Here is an 18,645-nt window from a genome sequence, read left to right on the forward strand (position 1 = left end):
ATGGATTAGCGGCTTTTAACCGAACGGCCGACTATGCCCGCAGCTGATGGAAATATGGATTTCACTATAAAAGCAACGGATTCTGCGTTAATTCGTAGATATTAAACTTTATTTATACGAGTATATTTAAAAACATTATTATTTTACTAGCCGTTACCCGCGGTGTTGTCCGCTTCTGTGTAGTTTCCGTATATCATTCCCATTGAAACTCTTCACAAATCTAGTCTTGTATTATATACTTAAATGATAATTACATACCTAATATCTTTATACTGTTTCAACCAATTAAATTTATTTTATGACATTATATGTGATTCTTTAGATTGATATAACTTTTTTTATTTTTGAACCAATTGAAATACAACAAACACTAAATGTTAAGTGAAGTAAACGGCAACGTATTAGTGATAACCGCGTTCAAAGCAGTTAAACTGTTCCTGAGATTAGCATACACAAACATACAAACAAACAGAAAAACAAAAAACAGATAATAAATCTAAAAATCATTGTTTTGGGTTCTATTGCATTCATAAAGCCTCTCTATAAAAGTTTTTCTTATATATCTTCTATATACAGACAACAACCAGTTACCATTTTATTATACGTATTAATAAAGAAAACTAAATGTCTTGTAATAAAAGAATGAAGATGTAGTCAGTTATCTAATATTAGTGTCAAAAAGATATTTTCATTAAAATTATTTAATATTTATTCGAATAAATAAATACTAAAAAATTCTGTTAAAAGTATTTAATTATTGTCGATTACATTTGGTACATAGGGAAACCAACGATCAACGAGAAAAAGGTTCATGTGTGGCGGCCTCGTAGTAACAAACGCAGAGTAGATCAACTACCCTACTAGGTAACGCAACGACCTCAATGTGTTGCAGACCATCCCTTATGGTAGTATATGGGGAAATCCCATATTATAATGATGATCAATATTAAGATAAATTTTAAATATAAATATAATTTCTACAATAATTTAAAATGCACCGAGATATTGATTTACATAAATATTTCACACTACCAACCGTAAAATATGTAATACGTTTTATGCAAATAAATAATAAAATTAATAATAATGAAGTATTTAACATATACTTTATTATATATTACTAGCTGACCCCGTAAACGTTGTTTTACCACTTATTGCGAAATATAAAAATCGCAATTAAAATACAGGGGTTGATTGTAAAACGATGAAAATTTAAAGTTGTATGTATTTTTCAATGCTTAGTTATAATAAAATAATAATAAAAAATAAAAATAAAATATTTTGGGGTGGGTCACCCTTATCATTGACGACGACGATTTTCAGACCTACCAAATATGCACATAAAATTTCATAAATATCAGTAAAACCGTTTCGGAGGAATACAAACACCGTGACACGAGAATTTTATATATTAGATTTGTCCTATAATTTTAACTTTTGAGTCACAACATATTCTGTACTACCTACTTCAACATTTTTCTACAGCATTTTAATTATTTTCTCAGTAGAAACGGGTTAGGAAGAAAAATAACAAAATATTTGCAGAACGCGTCTCATGTTTCGTTACAAGAAACTGGAGTGTAGGAGTCTGGAGTTGCAGTCTCCGAACTATTGCAAAAAATAACGAGTGAACGAAAATGCTGTGGAATTTTATATACAGAACTTGTGTATCAGTATGTAATTCAGTATTTTATATAGTCATATTAATATTACAATTATATATTAATACTATTGTACAATTGGAAATACAAAGAAATATGTACATATTATTTAAATAAACAATAATAAAATCGAAAATCGTTTTATTACAGGTTACTCTTAATTTACAATTCAATTCAGTATTATTTAAGTTAATAAATATAAATTTTCGTTTATCAGACCATTAAATTAATTAATAACTAATAATTATAGGAAATAACTTATATAGTTACAAATACCAAGACCAAATTTTTTTTTTCAGATTAATATCTGCTAACTTTCACTATTACGTACAGTAATAATTAACATATAACTATTATTTTAGTTGCAATTCGCTACTTACTACTCAAAATAATCTTTACTGTCTATAATCTAATACCTGATTTATATTCTGATCCTAACTATATGAACTTCAAAATCAACCATTACGTACTAAAAATGGAATTAAAATAAAATTTGCGAGTAAAAATTTTCAAGACCACCACTAAATTCGTGCTATGAATACATGATCAGATTATGTTTCTAAGATATCTCTTGGGAAAATCTTTCAAGGTCTATCTAAGAAAGAAGAAGGCGAAAATATAAATAAGTCTATTAAAATAATATAGGTATAAAAAATCTATTAAAACAAATTACCAAAGGAAGACTTCGTACAAAAGTCGCCTGTAATTTATAACTCTGAGGGGAAGTACTTATTAATAACGACAGCTTCGTTAACCATTCTTTGCAGTATATCCCGAAAAACCCACGCGGGTCATTCGAAAATCATCAACATGGTTAATTCCTGATGAATTTGTCAAGATATGCCAACTGACCTAACTTCTTCCTTACCTATTATCCCTCACTGGTAACCCGCCAGCGTATGCAACTAATGTAGGAGGCAATACTATTTGCTTTCAGTTTATACTACTACATTTGCTTCTTTCGAGAAGCAACTATGCTTGCATAGCTTTGTTTCAGTTTGAAGTGTAGGATATGGTTGTAAAGTTACAGGATATGGAGGTATATCATCTTATTTGTCAATAGTATAGTTTAATATAGTTATTATGGAACAAAACCATAGACATTCAGAGCGTATGCTCTGACATCTATGATTTGGTTCGTGTATATAAGTAAAGATTACCATATTCTATTGAGTAGATAGACATCGTGCTACCAAATTATATAAAAAATAACTTTTATTTAAAAAAGAAGACCTCCATCTTGGCAAAACTTATATAAGATCTATATGAAAATATAACCTTATTTAATTTTTATATACTAAATTATATAAAAATTATAAAATTTACTAAAATATCATGTTAATGTAGTCACAAAAAGTTTGATAAAATGTTAGGAATAAATCGTCTCATTTATCTACTCACAACTTTAATCCATGAACATATTAATCAAAGGTATTTCTATCTATCTATCTATCTATGTCGGCTCTTGTATTTAAAACTTAATTATTAAACTTAATATTAATTATTAATTTTATTATTAAGTTAAATTTAAAACTTAACTTGCACGCATTACACGAACCAAGATTAAAATCTAATAAAAACGCAAATGGATAGTTTGACGACGTTGACAATTATAGTTAACGTAATACTCGATATGCGCGAACTACATTTAATTAATTAGTTTTTTACTTAATTTGTTGCGGTGTGGCTTCAAGACAAACGTGACTTAACTAGTAACAGATCTACTCGTATTTAAAACATGACGTAAAAGGTGTCAGTTTAAACCCCATTCATTTCGATTTCGTTTGCATGACGAGGATATGTTGTCAATGAATGTGAGGGAGTAGAAAGAAGAGACAAAATATACTTATATTTTCTACATAAAATAATTTAAAATAACAAGGCGTTATTTAGCAACTGGTGTAGTACCTAATTCGAGAGTTACAGTAAAACAGATACAATTATTTATATTCAACACACCCCCTGATGTAATCAGCAGAATGCAGTAGTAAAACGTGTATGTATTTGTAATAAAAAATATTAAATTTAATGAAAAATCCACAAGACATATTTTATAAAATACTGTCAACAGCCAGTATTAAACTCTAACATTAATAACATACATATGTTACTTTTTATTCTTCTCTATCTCAAATACTATATATTCAAAATTTCATAATATCTGGTTTAGCTGTTAAAGTGTCAAGAAATAACAAACTAACACACTCACGTATTTCATAGTCAGAGTTCAGTAATTATTATTAATTTACTATAATTATATTTCTACCTTTGAGTAGATACATAAAATCACTAGAATAAGGAAATAATTATTCGCAATTCCAGTAAATATAAATGTTGGAATTCGAATTAACAATGGTAACTTCATATGCATTTAGTTATTACAAAAGTTATACTATAGATGTTAAAATTAAGAGAGATGCGTGAAACAATCTAGAATTCTAGACCAACTCTAATGGAAACAGAAACTAACTTCTGTAGTGCACAGCACCCAAATGTATTCTGAATGCCTTCTACATTGAATTTTAGGCTGAGTGGAGTGGATTTTAAGATAAAATCATATTAATATCAATGTACATAGTCAGTATTTTTAGCAAATAAATCGTAAGTTACGTGTACGGCGAATACATTAACTACCTATAAAGATATACTTGTGAATGGAAAATATATATTCATCTGTGGCAATAGATAACTGAAATTATAACTGCATTAAAATGTAAACAAACGAATAATTTATTTTTATTAAAAAAAAAAACAGCCAATAAGTAATTCATACACTTAATTTAACATTAATATTTAATTTCCAATAAGTAACACAAATAAAAATCTATTAATATATTACTATTTATTAATTCATAATATATGTTTCGATTTATTATTAAAAACTACAGAAAGCCGAGTAGTCACGAACTTGTCTAGAATTAGTTGCATCCAATATAAAAGAATGGTTATGCCTCTAAAGAGAATTGAAATTGAGAATGGCGAGCTCGTTTTAAAAATCAACAAAGTTAGAAGAAAAAAAGTGAGTAGCAGTAGTTTGCAGACGACAGCGCGCTGACATTTTTAATACAATCTAATAATAAAAAAAATAAGTATTTCGTTATATATCATTACATATACATATATGAACATTAATGAAATAGTGTAAAGTAAAAATAGTGCTGTACTTGCAAAAATAATAAAAGGATTATTTCCTCGCGATTTTTTTTTTTATACAACTTAGAATGGCAAACACGCTGACGGCCCACCTGATGGAAAGTGATAACCGTCGCCTACAGACATGAGCAATACCATGGACATAACAGAGCATACTGTTTCGCCCATGATACCCCCATGCGGCGCCATTCCTTAGGACTCAGGTGTTATTTCTCTGTACCCAGTAAATTCACGCCATATCCTACCCTTCAAACTGAAACACAGCCATGCAAACACAATTGCTTCACGGTTGAAACACGAATGGGACCGAGGTACCCAAACATTCCAAGAAACTATCATTAATTGATCTTTTCCTTATTACTTCTGCTTTAAACTTTATAAAATCTATATATATTTAAAAAACATATTTTAGATCTAAATATGACAATTATTATAATATCTATATATTTAAAAACCGTATAACTTAGAAATCGTATAAGTTTCTACTTTTTATTTATGGGAACTATAAGTTTCCTAAAAATAATTTTATAAAAATAAGGTAAATAAGGTTATAAAACCTTTAAAACTTTTAGCGGTTAAAAGTATCTCACGAGCACAAACGATAACAAACATTGTTTCACGCTATCTATATTTATATATCAATTGCTTCTCCTTCAACATTAATTAATTAAAACCGAGTATAGTAAATGTAAGAGGTTCATTTCACTCATGCCATAGTTGCAGTTGTCGGCATCGCTCAGGGTATGCACTAACTGCAATCAGTCTGGGAGCGTGGCATTTCTCTACCAATTTGCCTGTCGACTACTGCATAAAAGCTACTCCTCACTCTCCGTACACAGACTTAGACAAGTTTCCACTGTGAACAAGCGCTAACTAGCCCGCCGATGTAGCTGTAGATAATGTGCTCAATTCGTCTCCTATTCAACCTCGGTTACGCCTGCTTTAAATAAACTACCAATGTATTACGTCCATTGTTTATTCACAGGCCAATTTTGCGTGGTACGTGTACGAATCTAATAAATTATTTATGTACACAGAACCTTTCCTTCACGAAGAAAGCAGATTAGTCTGCAGTTGACGGCTACGATTGATTTAAGACGTAATGTTATTAACGTTCTCTGTTGTTATTAGTCCCTTGTAACGACGCACCCACACTAGTTAGGTACCTACATAATATTATATGAATTGACTTTTGTTATATATAATTATTATTTCTATTCTCGACCAATTAGTTTGAGTATTATTAATTATACCAAGTATCGAAGCACCGGCTATAAGTTTTATCTCATTCTAGAGACACGAAAATCTTAAGAAAATCGATGTCTACTCGATCTGATTGTTCCTTAAACAAAGTTGATCTAAAATTATTGAAAGTACAGTTATGTTTATAATCTTATCCATTTTTTGTAACGTTAGCATAAAATTAGGGAACAAAGGATTAATATAAGTGTAAAATATGAGGTGAAAAATGTATACTTATAGAAATTGAAAGTCTCTTAGACTGATGTTAAGACGGCTAAATTGATACAGAAAAATACAATACTAGACTTAATGTTTTTATTTCCTTCTTTACATGCAACGAACGGTACTATCTACTACTCACACTTTTCTATTTATGAACAATATTTATAATTTTACTGCTGCAAATACTACATTATATCTCTAAAACGTATTTATCCGTATTAGCAAATTTATATAATCTCCCGTCTATTTTCTAAGTGGGAATTTTATTTCAGTTGTTATCGAACTATTATAAGAGAATAAAGGAGAGAACGAATAAAACAGTAATATCAGCGGTTTATACGACCCGCGGTCACACACTCATCTGTGACAAAGTAAGTGGCTTTTCAACTTCAACTGTGGGTGAACTCTCATCCATCGATAGATATTATTTCCACACTCATCCTTAACGTCAAGACTTAGTGGCTGCTAAGCACACCGTTCGCCTTGAACAAACTGAATTAGGAACGTTTTTCTTTATTTTATACGTCTCGCCCTCCGTGGAACGTCGAAGTGTTGAGTTATTGGACTTTATTTTATAAAACGATTTAGTCCCGAAGTGATTTTTATTTACTTTTCCACAAAACGCTTACCACCTTGTTGCTTCATATTCTATTTATATAAATAGAATGTAAGTCGGTTTATCCGATTATTTATGTCAAATGATATCACAATAAATAACTGATAATAATATAAATAAAATTAAAAATTTTAAGTAACGCTCCGGAAAGCTCATACAGATCTGAATCATATCAAACAAACAAACTGCATCATAATCGGCTCATTCGTTTAGCAACTACGATTTCTCAAACAAACAGATAGTCACACAAACTCGTCAAACTTATAATAATACCTTTCTTTTTGCGTCGGAGGTTAAAAATTAAAGACGTTCTGATGTATGTATTTTATTAAGTTTTATTATTTTTAAATTCTAGGTATATTAAACTTAGATCAATGTTAATGGAAGATAGCAACAGTAGTTAAAGCCAATAATACTTGGAAGAAAATGTTGCAAATTAAATGTATAAAGATTTAACATTAATATTTAATGATATTTTCGAACATTCAAGTATCCTAACTATTGGATAGAAAAATTTTACCCTCCAATAGGGGTTCTGATAGTAAGTCCTTTACATGTTACTTCTATAATTGGAATCGCACTCGGCAAGGATAATTGAGATGCAAACTAAAATTTTGCCGAATCGAATCACTATCGGAAGGTTAAATTTTGAATCAACTATATACGATTCTATGATACTCATACCATACATTTGATACAGATAAAACATAATAAGTTAGTCAAAATAATAATTAAACATAGTAATCTGTAAAGGCCATTTGGAAGATATATATTTCACTCTGTCGGCATATACGACCGTGGTAAAGAACTTGAATGGAAATGTCGGCCTTGAGCATAACTCACAATTATTTAGCCATATTATAAACGTATCGTGGTCGACGTCGTGTATTTTTTCTACCGTATGTAATTCTGTCGGTGTTTCCTTTTCATTAAGTTTCCACGCACAATATTGTAGGGCGGTCATAAACTCGGACCGAGGTGCCCGTACAACAGCAGCGGCAGTTACCCGATCCTACCAGCACAGAGTAATGAGACTAGAGGAAAAATTATACGTTTAATGAAATGAAAGTACTTTCTCCTTTCAGGATACCTAAAGCAAACATTGATCGCACGACGAACTATTTGCTTTGTTTCTTGTTTTTATTTGTTTTCATTAATATGAGTCAAGTAAATAGCCGATCGTGAAAATACGCTACATTCAATTAGTGCTTCATACAATCCGACGTCTAAGGCAATATGTATTTTTGTCAACTAGTAATATCACGTATTTCGGTGTAGTGATTACTTACTTAGTGGCGTAATTGTAGTAGTACGAGTAGAGTACAAATGAACTAGGTACCTACTCACATATTAGGTAGTAATTTATTATAGTGTACTACTTAATCACGTAAACTTTCTGCAAAACCTTACCAAATAAAAATCGTATTATACTTGTTCAGACTTTTTGTTTTTATTATAATATTGTTACAACAATAATAATTATTCTTTATAAAATTGTAAAACATGAGACATTATGATGTGATCCCTTCTAATTATGCTCAAACTCGTCAAAGAGAATTTTTCTGCTGAGAATAACAAATAAAGCTATCAAAACAGACTCCTCTTCCACTGGCGTTGACTCTGCTCACGATGTCATGAGTCAGTATCCGGACTTCGGTATATTATAATATATTGGAAACTTTTCGAGTTTCCCAGAATACTGATAACTTATTTAGAAAGTGTCCAGTAATTAAATTTTACTGTTTTGTATATTGTGATTCCTATGCGAGCATTGGGATACTGTCAAACTCCCTTAGTTGGTAAATATAATAAATAAGTGATAGACACTATTAGAATGACTCTTTTAAAAAAAATACTAGCAACACTATGAAAACACCTCTTACAAACTATAAGCAGCTAATAAGAACTACAATCCAACGATGACAGTGCTGACACCCACGTTACAAAGAAGTCGGGCTACGATGTAACATAGAATCTACGTACATGAAATTACGGGTTAGGCAATCCCCAACGTGTTTTATTTTTAAAACTAGAAACCAAAATAAACAGAGAAAAACGGGACAAAACCTTTAGGGTACTGCCGATTTCTTTATCTTAAGCATACGAGTACAGTTCAAAGCGTTAAATTGCTCATTGTGACTTTTTTTACTTAGCAATCAATTCATCATACCATATGATGTCTCCGTACTGGGCAATGGAAGCAGTTGGAGAAGCCCAACTGCTTTAAACTTATATGATCACTAGCTAAGCCATATCAGACTTTATGAAAATAGTCGCAATCGTACCTACTTAATATAAATATTACATAAATAATAATTAAAGGATGACAAAATCGTAATAATGTAAGTCATGTTCATGAGAAAATAACTGAACCTACTTTAACAAAATTTTATAGTAATAGAACAGTTTTTATATCATTGTGGCAAACAAGCATACAGCTCGCCTGATGATAAGTAGTTACTGCAGCTTATGAACTCCCGCAATACCTGAGACAATATGCGCGATAAGACAATATAAATTATTACCTAATTATAATACGTACTATAATACTACTTACTAATTTTGTATACTTAATTATTTATTATAACAATATTATAAATTAAATATTTATTTCAGTAGATTACGAAAACATAAATTTTCAAACGCAACTCAACAATACCGGCAGAATTACGTTTCCGTAATCAAGCATTGCTGAGCTAGTACTACAAACTTTCAGCTTTTATCAAGTATGTACTCAAAATTTTTTATCAGCTCTCAGGCTATTCATGTTATAAAAACGAAAATATCTATTATGAAAGAGTGTAGCGCTTACAAAAATGTTCAAACAGAAATTATTGTTTACACTCTGTATCTTATTATTTTATATTGCAATTGATTGCAATTAAAATGTTTTAACGCATTTTATACCAAATATAGAGCATAACAAAGCATACTGCACTGGCTGGCGATGAATTAAAAGTAATGGAACAGTTAATTTCTCATGAGAATTAATCTTCACACCTCCTCTGTACATTATCCACCCCTTCAACGCTTAGTCTCATTTCGCATTTCTTTCTATTTTTGCATTCTTTCTAGAATTGTTAGAAAATTGAGTAATTCTAACTCAATTTCTTTAATTAAAATTTAAAAGTACAAAAACAAAAGTTAAAAAGTACTGTTTAAAGCAAAGACTTCTTAATGACCTTTCAACCGCATTGTAAAATTAAAAGTAAAGCTATTAACATTGTTTTTCATTTCAGAACGCAGTACCGCCAGTCTTCACTTCTCTACTAGTTTATACAGTGTGGTCATTCTCTCGAGGCGACTTCAAACCCTCTCTTTGATTCAAATATTCTCGCAAGATATTCTTGTTTCACGACATAAAGCGAAAATTCCACTTTAATGTAATGTCTATTTCATATTGTACTTTAAATACACATCTATATACTTTGTTACCAAGTCGTTGTTCTGTTCAAACGGAAAAGGCGAAAGTTAATTAAACCCTCTGAATTACACCTACCTCAGAATCTTCATTTAATCAAATGCTGGCTGGCTGGCAAAATTTTAACCGTTATGCGTATCTTTAGCAAATTATAGTTATAATTCTGTAAAGAAAAAAACAATTATTATTCATTTTTAAAACAAAAAAATTAATTTATCATAGATGTATAACCTGTATTATGTTTAGATTATACAAATATACGAGTATACGCTATTGTCTAACGAAGAATAAAATTCAATAAAGAAATCATTTATTACAATATACCATTTTACGGTAAACTATTATCGTCACAAGGTAACAACAGCAAGAAAAGTAATAAAACCAAATTATTAAGGTAATCATTAGAGACTATTAATAATGTAAAGGCAATTATATTTTTAATCGTTGAGTTCTCATTTATTTTTCTTTAAATTTTAGTTATTAAAAAAAAAAATAATCACACAAATAGAACAATGTCTTTAAATTATAACTGTCATGGGATACTCTCATAAATAACCATTTAATATAAAACTTTTTTCTGTTAACGAATTTTTTCAATAGTTATATTCTAAAGATGTATAGATGAATTTTATGAAGTGAGTAGTGAGTTCGTTGCCTCGCAAATAAGAATCCGAGTTCCATTATCGGTTGAGAAAATAAAATTGTCAACTTTAACAAGAACTTTTTTATTTGCTCGAATCCAATTGTTCTAGGATTTGTCCGTTGTTGTTACCTAACAACTGCTACTCGTATATTTACTACAGCTGTATGTAATCCATAGTAGATATTTAAAAATATAATTTTAAGTCATTATCCTAGTACATACTGATTTTATGAATATTGTAATACATCTGTCCACGACATACCATTCAAATCGGCTTCAGTGTCAGATTAGAAATCACCTAAAGCATCTAGACATCCAAAAATGTTTATAAAGTTACACATTTTATAATACTAAGCAAAAGTTCCTACTTTTACTCATATTATAAAATTTTTATATCTATTTATTATTAATCAAACTTAAACGACTAAATGACTTTAAATGGCATTTGATGCCTCAAACAGACAGAAGTTAAAGGTGTGTTATAATTCAAAAATAGAAACTTACTTATTTAATTAAATAATTAGTAGTTTACTTGCAAGTACAGTTTCACGAAATCTATTTATTTATATATTTCTCACCACACTTACAGTATCCCAAAACGTATGTAATAAGCCATAGGGTTATTTTACAAACTTAAACTATTGAAATAAATAAAAAATTGTATTTTCAAGGCTGAATTAAAAAAACACACAAACAATAAAGACATAAATAGATAAAATTTTAACAATAATGGTAACAATCTAAACATATTGAATAAGTGAATTATTTATTTTTCTCTTTACAAAATGTAGTAAAAGGTAACAGCTTGAAATAAGATTAAATATATGAGACAAGTTTTGTAAGAGACTAGTGCCTGCAGTAGTAGATTTTGAAAAGACCTGTGTTACAAGTTACCAGCGGGGTACTGGTGACTTGTATGGACTAAACAATATAAGGCAATAAATTAACATTACAATAGACAGATAACTACAAATCGGCTAAAATTATAAGAATAAACTTAACATTAAAACTTATTGCAATTATAATTTAGGTAAAGTTATTTATAAATTACAGACTGTATGTGTTTGTGTGTGATAGAGAGAGAGAGAGAGAGTACAGATAAAAAGAGAGAGTATGTGTATGTATATACATATATATTATACTATTATTATTATTATTATTATTATTACCAAAGGAAGACATTTACTGGGTACCTCTATCCCATTCGTGTTTCTACCTTGAAGTACTTGTGTTTGCATGGTTGTGTTTCGGTTTGAAGGGTGGGACATGGCAGTGAATTTACATGGTACAGAGGAATAACATCTTAGTCCTCAGGAATGACAATGCATGGGAGGTATCATAGGTGAAACAGTATACTCTGCTATGTCCATGGTACTCATGTCTATAGGCGACGGCTACCACTTTCCATCAGGTGGGCCGTTAGCTTGTTTGCCATTCTAAGTTATATAAAAAAGGTACTGACATATTAAATACATAGGCAATTACACACTTAGAACTTAGAATTTAAAAATGTGAATTGTAATATATAAATGAAATAAGCATTAAATAAACAATAATAATAAGTTGGACAACAAATTAGTTTAATTGAAGTATCAATTAAACTAATTTGTTGATGTTAGAAACTTGAGTGTATCCACTCGAGCCTTGCGCTCTGCGCGAACTTCGATGGATCATGCTGTCCTAACTTCGGACAAGATTTCAAAGTTAGCTAAACTATAACTTTATTGCATACTAATAAGAAATGCGTATCAGTAATAAACTTAAACTGAGTTTGAATTGTTTTCATTTATAAATCAATATAATCGAAATCAAAATCAAGACTCATAGAAGTATAGACTCAAGTAGTAAATTATATAGACACTCAATGAGTATTACTGATTACTTTTAAGAAGATTCTCAATTTGTATTTATTTTTATATATTACGCGATTTTTTTCCCATTTCTGAATCGATTTTAATACGTAGGTACTACCCATACTTATTAAGAAAATTCATGGACTAGGTATAGGTATATTTCACAACCCTCAATGTCATTAACATTCTATTGTGTATAATATCCCGGTTTATAAGCGTACATGCCTTGAAAAATAATAAGGATCCTCTTAATATAAAAGAATCAGTAGGTATTTACTTGCTAATAGCGGGGGAAAAGTATTGTTAGTAATGAACTTTAGCTGCTTTTTTAATAGCAATATGCACTGTTAGGCTGACCTCCACGCGGTCTCCCCTGGAAACCATCGTGATTAATATCAGGTAGTTTTGATTTTTTTTTTATTTTATATACTGATTTACAGTTGTATTACCTCTGTAATATTTTTTAATATCATCTTCGTGGTAGTCAGAATTGACCTACTTTCCTGATCACAATTTTTATACCTCATAACCTCTACAATAACAACTTTTATCTATAAAAAAATTTACTTCTAGTTCTATGATTTTACCTAGTGTCTAATTACATAATCTTGATTTTTTTTATCTTCAGTATATTTAAAGAAAATTCGTTTAGCCGCGAGCTATATTTAATTCAAATCTGTAAAACTATTTTATGAGTAATTGTGAGTGATTCATAACCTAGATACTAAACATTTTTAATATTTTAATAGTTGTGTTTGTACCTGTTCCTATCACTTTAACAATAAGCACATTTCAAAATTTGTAGAGATGTTAGTAATTTAGTCATTAATCTAGTTTTGCAGCACATAAAGTCTCTCATAAAATTCACTAAATCCTCGTCAGTAATATAAGAACGATCCACGTTATTTAATCAACATCAAATTCAATCCACAAAATTAATTTCGGCGCTCTCATCTCATACTCGAGCAAACAAATATCAACCCGCTGAACTTAGACAATATTCCGCCCACGTAGTCCCCGCAACTATAATAACTGTGGGTACAAAGAAAGGCAACGAAACACAAAACTTGTCTATGTACTGTTTTGTTAGTTTGAGCAACGAAATGCCTAAGAAAATTCCAACACAGAGCAACTCACATCGTCTTTGAGTGGCTAAACCAATTTCTATAGCAAACTTATATCTACCTAAGAAGTAAAAATTTTTAAATTGATTGATATTGGTAAACACTAGACACATACTTAAGTTTTATTTGTATTACTTTCATTATTTTATATTTTTACTCATTTAAATTTTATAAAAAGAGAGGAGATTTTATTAAATTGTCTAACATGATAGAGGTAAAAACAGAGCAAATAATTACCACGTTATACGTAAAAGTACTAAGATATACTTTTTTTAATGCATGATAATGGAATGGTAACCTCACTTGCGCTATCATTAGAGCTTTAATCCTCATGAATAACAACGCTTGAAGGGTATCATACACAACACAGTACATCTCTGTCCATGGTAATATTAAAATCTATAGACGACGATTATCGCTTACCATCAGTTGGGCTTGTTTACCATTCTTAGTTGCAATAAAAAAAATCATATTAATCATTTTTTATACCACAAAGGTGGCAAACAAGCATACAGCCCGTTCGATGGTATATGGTCACTGTAGCCTAGAGACACTTGCAATACTATGGGTGCCACGTGCGCGTTGCCGACCCTGAAAAAACCTTAATATACCCTTTTTAAGAAACCCCATACTGTAATCTCTAGGGAAAACGTCGACAGGGAGCTCATTCCATAGCCTGGAAAAACACATCGTGAACACATCGTGGGAGAAAATTTCTCTGAAACGTCAATCTTTATGTACAGTAACATTTATTTAAATAGAGGGTATGGATAATATTGAGCAGTTTGTATGAGAACCGGTTGTCTCTGCTTATGTCATATGACAAATATCACCTCGAGACAAGCCTTTAATCTAGGAATTAACTTATAGCACTAAGTCCACCTTTTGTACCACATTTTATTGGTCAATAAAGTTTAAATAAATAAAATTAGATGTCAATATTAGACATTAATCTACAACTCGAAGTACATTAGATACCATCGCTCGCGTAATTGAATGACTATAAAATTTATTAATATCTTTCTTCATCATTATTCCAAAATTTGTTGCTCTGAGTCTAAGTTTAGATAGATTTTAATATAAAAAATGTCTGACTCCAAATTAAATATCGATAGATATATATAACGCTACTTCGTAAATCACTAAGCTCGGTATTAAAACAATTTTGACATCATTCTTATTTTTTGTAAGTTTTATTTAAGAAGTTTAAGTATACTTTCATAGAAATGACAGGTATTTTGTAAAAGTTGTGGAGCCTCTCCAACGATAGAAAGTATGTGAAAAGGTCAATCAATTGACTCCTACATAAGCGTCATACGTGACGTCTTATTAGCTATTCTATATACATAAAAGATTACATATAGATATAAAAGTGTATTGCTGAGAGGTTTCATAACACGATCTAACTGTACCTGACACGACTGTATCTTGATACACTTTGACTGAAGTTTTCACTCCTTTTTCGCAAATATGTAGTTATGTGACTCCTTGATAAGATACGCCCCACTAAACTATCACTGACGCAGGATGATGACCACGTTGTACCTTTGCGACTACTTGAGCAGCTTCTTTAGAACTGTGAGCTTACACTTTATCATTTTACTTATTGTAGTGTTCTTCAATCGTGAAAATTTTTTCATCGGTAATGAGGATATTTCTGTACCTTTCACCTGCGCATCCCGACAGAATGCGTTTTAATCGATCCACTCTCTTTAATTGTAAAGATTGATTTAGAGCATGTCCTGTATATCGACAATAAGCACCGTGCTTCAAGTCTTGTTTTATAATACGCGACAGAGTCCTAACGGGAACCTTCATTTGTCGCGATAAGATTTTTTGCTTCCTAATGAGATCTTGACGAATTCTGGCTTTAACAGCATAAACAGCCTTTGTAGTTCTAACAGCACGCGGCTGTCCCGATCTTTTCTGATTTTCGACAGAAGAGGTGTTGTTATATCTGTTGATAGTACGATATACGAATATACGGCTGATATCAAGCTTTTGAAGTGTCTGGAATATGACCGTCAGCTCCATACACACTTTGTGCTAGGCGATCACTGCAATCCTGTTTTCTTTAACACCCCATTCCATATTGTAAATTGATAAAAAAAAACACGAAAAAATATGTAAAATAGCGCGAAATCGAAAAAAGTTTTTAAAACAATAAACATATTCCAAATTCAAAATAATTAAAAAGTTTAAAAAAAGAAAAGATTTTATTAATAGTATTTATGGCCAGACTAGTTATAATAATGATTCGCTATATAATCGGAGATCACAACAATCTAACTATTTATTATTAACTAAATCACTCGGTTTTCTCCGTTTAATGTCTACGAGGTTTGTCCGGAAAGTACGTATAAAAGTTTTTTAAAAATTTTATTTTACAATTATTCAGGTAAATCAATTTTATCCCCTTCAAAGTACTCCCCCTGTGACATAATGCACTTGTGCCAACGCCGTTTCCACTGTGAGAAGGCTCCTTGAAAGTCCTCTGGTTGTAGGTTTCTCAGCTGCCCCGTCGTAGCTTTTTTTATCTCATTTATGTCCCCCAAATGCCGCCCCCGAAGTACCAATTTGGTTTTTGGGAACAAGAAGAAGTCACACGGGGCCAAATCCGGCGAATAGGGGGGGGTGTTCGGTCACCGTAATGGAATTTTTACTCAAAAACTCACGGACAACAAGAGAGGTGTGGGCAGGGGCATTGTCGTGGTGAAGAATCCAACGCCCCTCTCGCGCCAATTCTGGACGAACTCGTGCCACACGAGCTTTGAGGCGTCTGAGCACATCGACGTAGAATTTTCCATCAACTGTCTGGCCTGGAGGGACGAATTCTTGATGGACAATCCCCCGAACATCGAACTCTTTCTCGGCCCTCTCTGAATCTTTTTAGCCACTTGTGGACGGTTGGTTCCTTCACAGCATCATCCCCATAAACTGTTCTGAGATCGGCAAAAATTTCACGGCCATTCTTGCCGAGTTTCGAGAGAAACTTGATTACGACGCGCTGCTCTTCAACGGAAGCGGGCTCCATGCCGACGGGGTTTCGTTAAGAGGTAACTTCACAGATGGCGTGACAAGCCAGTTCGCACCGCATGGCGGTCAGACCAGAACTGAAGCATTGTTAGGGACATAAGGAAGGGGTCCTGCGCTTACCTGGCCTCCCCACTCCTCTTTCTCGCATTCCAGAACACTTTTATACGAACTTTCCGGACAGACCTCGTATATTACCCGAAATTGTAATAAAAAGAAACATCAGACAGGGTAAATAGAAAAATTTACTAACGTTATTTAAATACGTAAGTAAGTACTCTTACTTATTTGTATTATATTGGGCACTAAATATATGTAAACAAGCTTAACATGTTTTTTTTTTATATGAAAAAAAAACAACTAGAATAAAAAAGTTATACACAAAATAATTTTCTCACTTATTAACGTAATTATATAGTAACATTTTATTAAGTTGGGAAAAGCAAATTTAATAACCCTAAATCTTTTCTCCTTATAAACATTTTTATTCACCCCTTAAGCGTTTTATTTCACCTCCTTGACACCTACTATTCCCTTTCATCATTTCTATCAACATCTCAAGCAATTCGAATCACTCCATTTTTTATTTTGTATATATCTTTATGTAATTATTTATTTATTTTAAACAATATTTATAACTTGCCTTTTATATGTCTATAAATATAAATATGACTATTATTTACATGTGTGGCGTATATATATTGTATATATAACAAACCTTTATATATAATTAAACCTTTTGAATTTCTGTAGAAAAATAAATTATGAATAACGCATACGAGGTTGCGCGCGCAGTATTAATTGCAAATTGTCATTCTTTTTAAAAATATATAGACGTTTGAACATTGAATTAAATATTTTATTTACTCATTTCCCATACATGCTTCAAAATATATAGACTGCGAAAAACAAACTACGATTGAAGCACAATGTTTTTAATTCAAAATATGCATTCTTGCACAATAATTTTTAAATTACATTTTGACAAAGATTTGATCTAAAGTTTTGACATAGATTGAAATGTTATATGTTTAGCATTCAATAATTATTGTTTAAAAAATATAGACGTTTACATTAAAAAATATCATTTTACCAATTAGCAAGCATAGTAAACATTGAAAAAAGGCCCTAAAATTTCTAGATAAGATTTTTTTTCTATTAATGCCGCGAAATCGATTAACCCCGTTTTAAGTAATAGACAAACTTACTTAGTTTTATATTAATATTAGTACGGATAAAATTATCCGTAAGAAAAAAATATGTATTGCCACTGTCTATTATCCCTCGAATATAATAAGAATCAACTACGAAAACAAAGCACACTACCGTGTAAAAAAATAAACTAGAAATAAAACCCTATACCAATCCTATTATTGGCAATATACCTTCTTAGATCGACCTCCCGTGGTATCCCTGTAAACTTTTGTGATTATTTTTTAACAAATTGTATTTATCACCATCATCTAAATAACCAGCTTTCATCCTTCCTTAACGGAGATAAAAAAATTATTAGTAAAATAATCTAATAACCCTATTGCTAGTAATATATCCTATTAAGCCAATTTCCACAAATCCTCTTGGAAACTATAGTAGTTAGTTCTTGAATTCGTCAGTATAACCCAACTACCAACCACTTATAATCAGGTGGGCCGTATGCTTGTTTGCCACCTCAGTGGT

At 31.0% G+C, this 18,645-nt stretch overlaps 1 long non-coding RNA gene across 1 annotated transcript; it reads right to left on the minus strand.

The window, feature by feature from the left end:
* Positions 1 to 7,203: 7,203 nt before the first annotated feature.
* Positions 7,204 to 13,901, minus strand: LOC128202597 (uncharacterized). The gene is made up of 3 exons (XR_008253879.1): positions 13,573 to 13,901; positions 10,394 to 10,478; positions 7,204 to 7,906 (listed from the first exon to the last, which is right to left on the minus strand). It is a non-coding gene; the product is annotated as an uncharacterized LOC128202597 (long non-coding RNA).
* Positions 13,902 to 18,645: the final 4,744 nt, after the last annotated feature.

This window comes from Galleria mellonella, unplaced genomic scaffold (genome assembly GCF_026898425.1).
Source record: "Galleria mellonella isolate WM207_F2 unplaced genomic scaffold, CSIRO_AGI_GalMel_v1 utg139, whole genome shotgun sequence".
In the NCBI taxonomy this organism is placed as follows: Eukaryota; Metazoa; Arthropoda; class Insecta; order Lepidoptera; family Pyralidae; genus Galleria; species Galleria mellonella.